The following is a 12,307-nucleotide window of genomic DNA, read 5'->3' as shown; positions in this document are numbered from 1 at the left end:
AATTGTGGTTTCCTAATCAAAAACAACATTGCTGGAACTCAAAAATCTGAAAACAGCCACGGACCATATACTGGTATATACGGTTCCAAAATTGTAAAGGTTAAATTGATCTAAAGACCGTATTTGTTAAGCATGGGGAAAAAAATTTCATAAAAAATACTATATTTACTAAGGAGTAAGAATGAAATCAAAATTAGAGAGTTGACAGAAAATACTATTGTACAGCTAAACCTGCATAATCTGAGTGGAATTTAATTGGAAACCTGTCTTAACCAGACACTTTTTAAGTTCCCTGGTTTCACATCTGTCTGAATGTAATTTGTACTAGTAAGGAACATAAAGCTTACAAATCATTGGAACGTTTGTGTAAAGATTTTACATCAAAAAAATCTAAGCATCAAAGTAACTTGGATTTATTTCATTCTGCTTCAAATGAAAGCTTGATAGGCTTTGATGAAATTGAATATGATGCAAACATACCACAAATTTCAAGAGTTATGTCCCTTACCCTAGGTCTACCTCCTTAAACACTTCAAGAAATCAAACACTCAATACTTAAGGGGTTCAGTTCAGTTTTTCTGTTTAACAAGCTACTCAGATCCTTTTGAACTTATTTTAAGGTGTGTTTAATTGTGTTAAAATTTTCTGCCTGAGTAGCAAAAGAGGGAAGAGTTGTGATCACACCAATGGAATTTCACACTGCCACACTGTCCCAAGTCAGGAATTTTTGGTCTCTGTATGTCTTGTTTCGTTTTCACTTTCAGCTTGCTGAAGTCTATAAGGGCAACTATTTTGCTGTACATGTGTATAATGTTTTTTTTTAGGCCAGCAGCAGTTTGCTCTGTGGTGTGCGGGTACCCTATTCATGCATTAAAGACCAATTAATGGCCTTGAACTGACATTGTGGGTTTGTTGTCAATTTGACATATTCAGTGGTGGATCCAAAGTTTTGGGTAAGGGGCCCCAAAAAAAATTTCTTGACAGGATCACTGATGAGAATCATGAATTGGTCCAAATTTGCAAGGGGGGTGTGGGCCCCAAGAAAGTTTTGAAATATTAAACCTAAAATCCAGCATTCTGAGGGTATCCTTAACAATTTTTAAAAAATTGCAATTTTCTAAAGGGGGTCTGCTCCCCCCCCCCTCCCCCACCGATCCACCACTGATATTCAACATATCCACTCTTGAAAATGCCATTGAGACGAGGACCATTAAATCTTGACCAAGAAACACAAAAATAGGACATCATCAATCTGTTTATTCGAGATGAACCAAATAACACTATAAAAATTGTGTCTTTCATATCATACTTTAAGCAAACAGCTGCAGATTGGAAGTATAGATGCAATTTCAATTGTTTCTCTCCATTAATTGGTTTCAACAGTATTAATTACAACTTATTGCAGCAAACCAGAAATGTAAGATATATCTGTTTCAAAGAAAACATTCGTCAAAAGAATATTACCCACAGATTAAAGATCATTTACTGAAAGAATCAATAAGGATTCTAACAGAAGACAAATTTTCAATACAACTTGGTAATTTGTATTGGGTTCCAACACTTTATGTGTATTGGGTTCTTCAAAAGGACTTAAACGGTAAAACCTTAAATTGAATTATCTCCCTTTGGAAGAATTTTCCCTTTGGAAAATGGTAGTAATTTCTACATCTGTGGTATGAATAATTGCTCTTTTGTAGTTATACAACATGTAAAGCAAGTTATATCACTCTTTATTGAAATGCTTGAAATATCTGTCAGTGACTTGAAGTTTGAACAAGTATTACAGGAATGAAAGAACTCATCACGATCATTACATTCAAAATATAATCTAATTCAAGTCCCCTAAAACTACTGAGACAAAGCCAACAAGACCTAATCATACTTAAGATTACTTAAAAGGAAGGGCAATAATGATTTTTAAAACTAATTAAAACAGTGAACAAAAAGATGTGCTACTCCCGCAAGAAGCTTTAGAATTTCACTAAAAGAATTAATCTGAAGACCAATGATTTTCTTACAGGTTTAGACAGGAAATACTTAAAGCCTTCCAGTAAAAATAAACAAATGCTTTTTTCCATCTTTTCTCTTTTAAGTTTTTGAAGACACATTTCTATTGTTGAACATGGGAATTACTTTTAAATATCGACATATTTTGAATGAATACATTGAATTTTTGAGGAAATATTTTCAGATGACTTTTTGAATTTACAACTGTGGAATTTTAATTTGGAAAAACAGGGACAGTAGTGAAACAGAATTATGTATCAATCATTTTAAGAATCAGGTCTCATTTGTGACCCAGGGATGCAACTTAGTGGTGGTCTAAGGTCCTAAATCCTCAATTTCTGACCTATGACCTTTGAAATTTAATTTACCTACATGTAGGTCCTGGACCTTCAACCCTTTTCAATGACACAATATTGAGGACTAGTGATTTTCCTCAGATGGACCATTAATTTGAAACTAGGGAAGGTTCAAGACTGTTCACTCCTGAAAGTAAATATTTGAACCCTGTGTGACCTCATTCATACAAAGAACCTCAAAATCAAACCTTCGAATAATAAAAATGTGATAAAAAGAAACGATAGTGACAAAGACAAAAATTCTCTATGTTTCATCTTTTTTGTCATGGTAAAAAAACAACTTTCTGATCTCAACAAAAATAATTGATAGCATTTCTGTACTGAAAGCTTCATGTGATTAAGAAGGATTATAAATTAATTCATTGGACAAAAATCAGTTGTTTGATTTCCGCTAATCAGCCACGTCTGGAGGAAATCTATTTTTAGATAAAACAACGAGAAAAAGGATCTATTTCATAGTCCAGGACCATTTCTATTCATCATGTTCACAGACACGACTGTTCAATGACCGTTAAATACGGTAAGGAAAAAAAATAGATATTTTCAGGAAGGACGACTTTTTTTTGACATTACGTACATCAGCTAAGATAAGAATGTGATGAATCATGAAAGAGGTGAATGTTATAACAAGGAATATCCATTTAAGCCAGCAGATAGTGATTCCAGTTCTACTTCAATGGGTGAAATATGCCACTTTCTTATTCATTCAAACATGAACGTTTTATTTTTTTGAGAAGGATAAGACTTAAAACATCACAGCTATATTTTAAATTACTTGTTACATTTGCCTGATTTGTTCAGCATAGCGTCTGTCTGACAATTATCATAGAATTTCGATGTAAGTTTTTTTTAAATCATGACACCAAGGTTTAACACCCACATATCAAGATTCTTATATTGATCTTTGTTTTCCTAATGCTATATTAAAATGTCAACTGCATTGCCTTTCCATTGCAATGCATCACTTTTGTGGAGTTGGAATTGCTCATTTATTTTTGTTACTTTGTATGTATTGTTTTAAGTTCTTTGTTGTGTGCATCTATTTTCCATGTCTGGTCTTTGTCCCTGGATTGCATTCTTTTGGTTTCTGCTAGAATCTTGGTTTCCTTGATTACTCTTTTAAAAATCTAAAAATTTAATTTTGAACATTTATTACCTTACTTTCATAAACGTAAGAATATCTAGGGGTCAAATTTACTCTCAAGAGTGGATGGTTCTAGACTTCTACAAGTTTCAATTAAAGGGGAACTTAAAACATATCAGAATGTTGAAGATTCAGGACAAATGACAATAAAATTTCAAGATGGAAATTAAGGGTCCCAGACCTCAGGCAACCACTTATTCAAACCCCTTATTACATTGTATGATTTGATTTATTGTTAAACAATGGATGTTTACACTTTTTTATTAACTGTGGTCAATTTCACAAAATGATGCAAGTGTGAAATTGTTTAAGTACTTCTCCGTCTAAGAATCAGGCAAAATATGTATAAAGTGTGGCACATTAAGGAAAAATACACAGAGGTTTTATTGCATTAACCAAGTATTCATATGCTATAACCTCCAGAAATAACCATCAAAGTGTTCATAAAATTTGTCTTTTTAAGATATTGATAGGTCAAATTTAGTTGAAATGCACCATAGAAAATTGGTGGGAATTTTTTTCCACACTTTTTCCTTATATAAGCAGTAAAAAAATATCTACGTCACAGATGCTTCAGGATAAATTTAAATAGCTTTTTCACAGTTTTTTCAGGTGTTTTCTAAATGTATTGAATATATTTGAGGTAAAATAGATCAAATTGAGAAATATGATGCGACACCAATTGCCTGATTCTTACACAGAATAGTACTTAAATTTGACATAACTTACATCTAATTATACACTAACAATTTTCAATGAAACTGACCACAGGATCTTAATGTAAAATCATATTTTTAGTATGAGGACATAACAAGCAAATTGCAAGAATGCTGCAAGTACCTGGTGAAAATTGTAAATCAATATTCATCAGGAGTACACATGAACTAGCCTTTATAGAAAATATATATAAATGAATTCTTACAAATTGGAAATAAAACCCCTTTAACCTGAAGAATACTTGAAATCCTTTTTAATTTAGAATACAAATGTACGTCTGGACAAAACAGACAACCTTTCGACTTGAACTTTAAACAACCAGGACAAATTACTTATTCTACAAATTGAATTTCATGATATCAATCTGTATATCCAATACACATAGCGCCACAGTCTTCAATCCATTTATCATCCAGACTTAGAGTAAAACTATCCAATATGCTTCCTTTTATTCATCCCAATCTACAATTAGAATTGTATGCTTTCCTTTATTCATTCCCATCCCTGATTAAGCTTGACCATTGACTATAAAATCTACATTAGACAAAAATAAACTTATATCATGATCTGTCATGGGACCGGAGATAATGAAATAGATTAATTATTTTGGGCCATACATGGAAATTTTTCATGCTTCATTTTGAACCATTATGTAATAAATAGAATTATGGCTGCAATTAGACATATTTCAAAATCTGGTATCAGAGATATTGAATTCATGAATGTTTCCAGCATTAAAGAATCATTCAAAGTCAGTATTGCTTCCAAATTTACTTTTAACCCAGGATTGATGCAATGAACAATTAAATTACAAATTACTTTACTAATGGTTTATGTTATGAAATGAAACCATTCAAAATGGCACATTCTTTTTTAAGATATTGCTGCTATAAACACTATTAAGTAAAAAAAAAAAATTAAGTTAAGGACATATATTGGCATATTGAACTGAATAGAAGTTTAAAATCTTAACAAAAACAATGTGTGTAATTTACAACAATGACACCTTTCCTCTATTCTATCTACTCCTGAAATACTAGAAATTGCATGTCATTTTCTGTCTTGGTGCCATTGGAGTATGGAGAAAGAGAATTACAACCTCTTACATTGTAGGAGTACCCCCTCCCCCCACCCTCTCCTCTTTTCACCTCTCAACCTCTGAACTATTTTGTAAGATATAGCAAAAACAAAGAACTCAGAAAACACCTAAAGGACATCAAACAAAGAACGAAATGAACAACAAATAAGTGCTAAAAGTTCACAGAGAAAAAAAATAGCAGCATAAATCCCACCAAAAACCTAAAGAGCAAAAGTCAGGTGCTTTAGAAAGGTGGACAGTTCCAGCTTCTATCTAGACATCTGTCATTTTGCCCTCTAAGGTCAACTCTGATGAAAAAGGGAGAGTATCTTAGGGAATATCTGCATTTAAAAAGAAAAATCTGCACTTTTTTCAAATTTTCATAATATAGTCAAAGGAGATCACTTAAACTCAACAAATACAGTAAAAAAATAAATACAGTTACCAATAATTTCAAAGCAGCTTAACAATAAGCAGACAGACAGACAAGAAATTTCTTATATCAGTTGTCCCTATATATATGTATGAACTGCCAGGCCATCTCACATTACCCATTTTCTACTACAAACATTATATTTTATAGTGTATTTAAGTTATGTATATGTAACTTACTTCATAAAAAATTCAAACATCTTATTTTGAAAAAAAAAAATTGTTAAGAACACTAATCAGGCAATACATGTACTTGTCGTTGTGCATTCTTGTAGAAGTGTAATATAAGCAACAGCTTGCCTGAAGATTTAATGTAAGATCTATATGTGACACCAATCTAAGTTTACATTAATATCAATGAAGAAAAAACCAGTATATAAGCTCAACCACAAAAATGAAAATGGCATAAATCAGCTGGCTTTATGGCTCTACTCTTTTTCTTTTCAAATGACCTTGACCTCTGACCTGCACTAGTACTTAAATCTAATCTTACTCAGTCTTTACTCAGAAGAAAAAAAATTCATATAAGCACTAGGCAGAACAATCTATCTCTGATTTTAAAATGATCGTTGAACTGGGGGATTTTTTTTTCTATTACTTTTTTCTTATCTCCTATTTTCATGCTTCATGCCAATAATATTGGAAGAGTACTGTTTTTTTTATTTCAATGAGTAACAACTAAAAGATTTTGCACAACCAGATAAATGGAACTACTTTTATCTGCAGATCACTATTAACTTGTTGAATAATTTAAGAACTTCTTTTTTCTACATCAAAGGTTGTTTTAAGTGTAGCGGAAATGGCAAAATAGTTCCAATCATACTGAACTCCAAGTCAACAAAAAAATGTAGCACACAAAATCATTTAATTGTTCAATGACTTCATTAAATCATTAGTACCATTATTAAAGTCAGCAAATCACAATGCACTTTCATGTAGTAAGTGATTTTATTCATCAAAATCTCCCCCCCCCCCAAAAAAAAAAAAATAGACCATAATCTTAATTCAGTATCATTAATAACTTATTGTTTCACAATTAATTTTGCTAAGAAAGGCAGAGAAACTATGCAAACAATATTGTGAATTAAATGAGAGACAAATATAGCACAGAAACTAATGAATGCAGAAAAAAAAGAAAGGAATAAAGTAACAATAAAATTACACAACAGTTCATCTGATTTTTACATTTGTCACTTTTCAATTTCAAAGTTTTGTGATGTTGTACAATTGTATTTTTCACTTTTCAAAGTACACTTACATTTCAAAATTTTGTGATGTACAATTGCCATTTAACTGATAAAAAGGTAAAACAGTACTTTAAATTAACAATGACGGGTCACTAGGGCCATTAAAATGTTGGTTCATTATGCACACATCCACCATAAAAGTGGAAAGGATAAAGTCCACCCTATGTGTAGTGTATGCATGTTAACAGTAATCTTGTGTACCCATGGCTTTTATAGAAACACAAAGAAAAATGTCAAGAATCTAAAGAAGAATTGCTTTCAATATCTTCAAGTACGAGATAGAAGAATAATATTCCGTAAGATTATTGTGCATCAACTGATTGAAATAGCAGATCCAATGTGCCAGAAGACATTCATGTTTTTCCTATCTATCTAAACCTTCAATAATTACATTCCTGGTTCATAGAACAGAATAATCTTCTGTCCTCATTTCTAAGCAAATTTAGTCTAAGGCTCTGGCAGGCATCTTTTGAATCATGCTATTGACATTGTTCTCATATCTTCATCGGTAAGTTTTTCAAAGTAAAATAAGTGCAAAGAGGTTTGTAGAGTTCTATGAATAATGGAAGTGTGTCATTGAGGACAAAAGAGAAAATAAAATAACTGGGCTGTCAAGCTTTCAAGAGGCAAATGTGTGAGATTTGGCAACATTTAGACAGATCAAAGAGAAAAAATAAAAGATCAATGGAAAATGCCACAAGATCAGTTTCAAAGTGAGTGAGTCTCATGCAAATTTTGTGAGGCTTGATAGGTCAGAAACAACATTTTGTGATCTTAAGTTTATTCATAGTAATGCTATTTAGTGTTCTTTGTCACTGTCAAACAAAAAGAATTATATACTGTAAATTTTACATAAAAGTTGTGCACTTATTATTGCCATTCTTCAATTTTATATGATTCTAATTTTATGGTATTAATAATAATATTAATTCATCTGGTTTCCACTCGTCCAATTTGTCACTATAAATACATTAACAGCTACTTGTTAAGGGAGAAACCCTATTAGCACATGGTAAGACACTAAACCTATCCAAATTTCTGTCTCCATAAAAGGAGATGAGGAGACATTCGGCCAGCAGACCAATATCATATTCAACTTTCAGCACTCTCCAGTTTTTAATTAAACTTCTAACTATATATGGCACCAGGTTAAACTAGCTACTCATAGCCATAAACCAGTCCAACTGTGGAGTCAGTTATCCAGTGACATTCTATAATTTCTCTAGAATACTCTATCCATCACTACTTAATAAAATCAATCCTTAAAACTATGCATGTAAGAATTAATGACTTTAAATAAGATGTATTCACAACATGTTGGTGTTTATTTTAATAAAAATAAGGGGGAGTAATTCCATCAGCAAGGTCAAATTGTAATCAAGCAGGTTGTATTCAAGTGGCAATATCCCATACAGCTGACCATGAATTTCAAATGCAGCAATTTCAATTATTATACATGTGCAATGAATACATGCAGTCATCCTCAATATTCTAATACAGACCTTGTTTTGATAGATATATGCATTAATTTGTTATGGCATTTCTAACCTTTTTTCAGAAGAACTTTTCTAGCATCAGCATTGTAGTAGGAAATGGTATGTCAAAGATTATGCTCCATTCAACCAATCTGCCATCAATCTTTGCCACTAGAAACATAAATCAAGGAAGTGTTTCACTTTTAATGTGAAATTTTTTGCTGCAGTTGGCTCAAAATTGATTCAGCCTGAAGGAAAATAAAAGGATTATACATCAAGGGTCACAAATGATTATGGTTATCATGGTTGCTAATTAGTATTTGGCACCGAAGGTTTTTTTAATTAAAAAATGCATAGCCTAATATCTGCACTTTATACCTAGTTGCAAAAATATATTTAAAAACTACAAAAGTAACTGACTTTAGGCAATATGTACACATTGCAGACTAATAATATTAACCAAACACTGCATTAACGTAACATAGAAGATATTAAATGCATCAAAATAGCTAGCGGTAATCCACCTTTTTGTCAATTTTTTTTAATTCTATCAAAAATTTAACTGAAATGCATCAGTAATTAAGCTTTATCAGAACATAACCTTAAAATAATCATGGTCAGACACAAGGAGCCAATCCAGCCATATGCCATAAAAGATTCACTACCAAAAAAAAAGTCAAGTAAAGTACAGAAGATAATGGAATTTTCTATCAAGTTGACCTTAAAAACCCTGTGTGTCCTCAGTGTGAAGCATCACAGACCTGAAAACATGACAGATAATCCCAAAGGAATTATAGACAACATGAAAACCATGAACTCTGTACAGCACATCAATGTCTTTACTGTAAATTAAAGAAGCAATTGTATGTCAGGTTATATTAATCTCACTTAACCAAAATAATAAACAGAATTATGACAGTTTTATGAACAAGGAGTGGATAGTAAATTTCCTCCATTATTAAAGTTGTTCACTTTTTCTATTTATAACTCATTAAGGAAAATTTATTGGTGATTTTGCCAAATAAACACACCTTTGGTCAAACAAAACTTTGGTTTACAAGAAATATTTAGCTAACCAGTCAAACACGCTGTGAACCAGCAAAATATGTTGTATAAGACAGGTAGGATTAGCCAATGAAACACACCTTTGGACCAGAAAACCATGGTGGGTAAGACAGGTTGAACTAGCCAATAAAACACACCTTGGGACCAGAAAACCATGTTGGGTAAGACAGGTTGAACTAGCCACTAACACACCTTCGGTTAAAAAAAACAATGTTGGATAATATAGATAGAACATTCCATCAAATACACCTTTAAATCAGAAAACCATGTTTGGTAAGACAGGTTTAACTAGCCACTAACACACCTTTCGATAAAAAAACTATGTTGGATAAGATAGATAGATTTAGCCAATCAAACACACCTTTGGACCAGAAACCATGTTGGGTAAGACAGGTTGAACAAACAGTCATATACACTTTTGCAACAAAAAACTATGTTGAATTAGACAGATAGAACTAGCCAATCAAACACATCTTTGGACCAGAAAACCATGTTGATGTTGGACAAGACAGGTATAACTTACCAGTCAAACACACCTTTGGACCAGAAAACCATGTTAGGAGCAAGCATGTTGAAAATCTGAGTATCAATTGTAATATTCACAAAAACTTGTTTCATTGTTTAATTTATTTTGAATTTTCTACTCATTTTCTGCTTTTTTAAGCAATGATATTCATTGCTATTCTTTCTATACACTTCAACATCTTATTCAAGAACCTTTCTACTTAGCCCATCTACACAGGGGAAGATCCAGACACTTTGAAAAGGAGGGGTGCCAGCTGAGGTTCCTCAGGAAAAGGGGGGGTGCTAGGGCATTATTTCACTTTTTTATCAATTTTACATATGAAAATGACTAACTTTCCAATGAAAAGGAGGGTGCAAACCCCAAGCACCCCCTCTGGATCCACCACTCTCTACATATTTCTAATTCAAAATATATTGTAGTATCTATAACATCCCATTTAAGTCCATTTCTATAAAAGGAATCAAATAATGTTACCAAGTATTATATAACAGAATTAAATTTTTCTTCAATAAAATTCACCATTAATACACCTCATTTGACAAAAACAAAAAAAACAGAATTACGCAACCACAAGTGTTTTTTATTAGAAGTCAATAGCAAATTCTAACCATTAAAATTCAAATTCTATCCATTGAAACTCTGTTCCACTTTAAACTGAACAAGAATCCAATCGAATTAATAGTTGTTTGTGATGTCTTTAAATCCTCTCAAACAACTGTCTAAGCTTTCTTCTAATAAGTATCCATTACAATGAAACTTGACAAGAGGGATGAACTCTGTATTGATTGCTAGGCTTATATCAACAAATATTTAAAGATCTAAGAAGGTTTTAATTTGAATTTAATGTCTTCAGTTCAATCCAATGATATTATGAATAATGCACAATTTGGAGTTTTTTTTTTTTTTTTCTACTATATGTATTAGTTTGGGATCCTTTTCATCATGCATGTTTACCAATTTATAAATAGGGACAAATCTTCATGTGAATATGAAGAAATGCTTATGATAACGTACTGTATTGGATAAAAATCATGAGATTAAGGAAGTAAAATGCAAAACTCAGATATCAGGAAAAAGATCCGACTCTAAGCACTCATCAAAGAAGAGCTTAGAGGACTAAAAACAAAGCAGCAATGCCCAGTAATGTTGCAATTATTTTTTTTATTTTCATGGGTGCTATAATAAAATTGTTTGTCAAGATAAATTAGTCTTTTGAAGGATCCCTCACCAATCTTAGTCTTGTGCTACATTTCATCATTAATATGACCCTTACAGTTTTCCATAACAATCAAATGGTTGATCCCTTCATAATGTATACTGATTAAAAAGTACAAAAAGAAAAAAGCCATAGATTAAAAATGAGTTATCTCCCTTTCAAGTGGTTAATCTGACTTTCGTAGAGATGAAAAAAGGGGAAGTCTCATTAAGGTCTATTTCAGACCCAATGATATCCAAATTGTTTTTAACACTATCTAAAATAGATTATTTCAATGAAAATTAGCACATTTAGCTTTTTTATGAAACCAATTAACTAATCCAACACACTAATAGTGCAGAACGAGTAGGCACATCCAAAATTATCTTGTAATTTGATAAGGATTTAGTCTAAACATTGGGTACTTCAACTATTTCTGCACTAAAATACAAACCTAAATTTACTCAGAAGATGCTATCATAGTCAACTCTTTCTTTTCGTTCCTGCAAACACTTTCCTTTCATACAAAATACTGGTATGTATATTCGAAAACATACTTAAGTAGCATTCCAGATAAGAATCACATGGTTGGAAAGCCTACATATTTTTATTTTTGATATTTTGTTTAAAATGTTATAGTAAACAGAAAGAAACATGTTGCTATTCATATAACCCTAGATCATAGAAGATAAAAATTATATAGAATGTACTGTAGAATTCAAAATTAAGGGAGATAAATCTGTTAATGACATAATAGAAACTATTTCATTTTTCATGAGGATTATCTCTTAACAGCAGACAGATTGGAATGAGTAATTATATATTTTATCATCATATAGACCTATAAAGCAACTTAATAACAAAAATAAAAACATGTAGCCTTTTTTTTAAGGTTTATCACAGAATTTGCATGATTCTTACTAAGACTGCTACTTAAGTCATTTTCAGGGACATAATCCTATTTTTCTGCACTAAAATTGACTGAAACATTCTCTATGACACTGCTTCGCTTGTTTTTTTCAATACACAAATACTATTTATATATTTCAGATCAGACTAAGTGCA

General features: G+C 31.7%; 1 protein-coding gene across 8 annotated transcripts in view; it reads right to left on the bottom strand.

Annotated features, from left to right (window-relative positions):
* Window positions 1-12,307, bottom strand: part of LOC148614029 (dorsal-ventral patterning tolloid-like protein 1) — a 132,868-nt gene that overhangs the window by 106,029 nt on the left and 14,532 nt on the right. For 2 of the 8 annotated variants that reach the window (XM_088587793.1, XM_088587792.1), the window contains exon 2: window positions 8,530-8,627. The exons of the other annotated variants lie outside the window; for them this stretch is intronic. The gene's annotated coding sequence lies outside the window, so the exon portion shown is untranslated. The remainder of the gene's footprint in view (window positions 1-8,529; window positions 8,628-12,307) is intronic. 8 annotated transcript variants of the gene reach the window in all.

This window comes from Perna viridis, chromosome 6 (genome assembly GCF_037379345.1).
Source record: "Perna viridis isolate PV_CMFRI_1.1 ecotype Kerala chromosome 6, ASM3737934v1, whole genome shotgun sequence".
Taxonomy (NCBI): Eukaryota; Metazoa; Mollusca; class Bivalvia; order Mytilida; family Mytilidae; genus Perna; species Perna viridis.
This window is presented reverse-complemented; position numbering and strand designations above follow the sequence as displayed.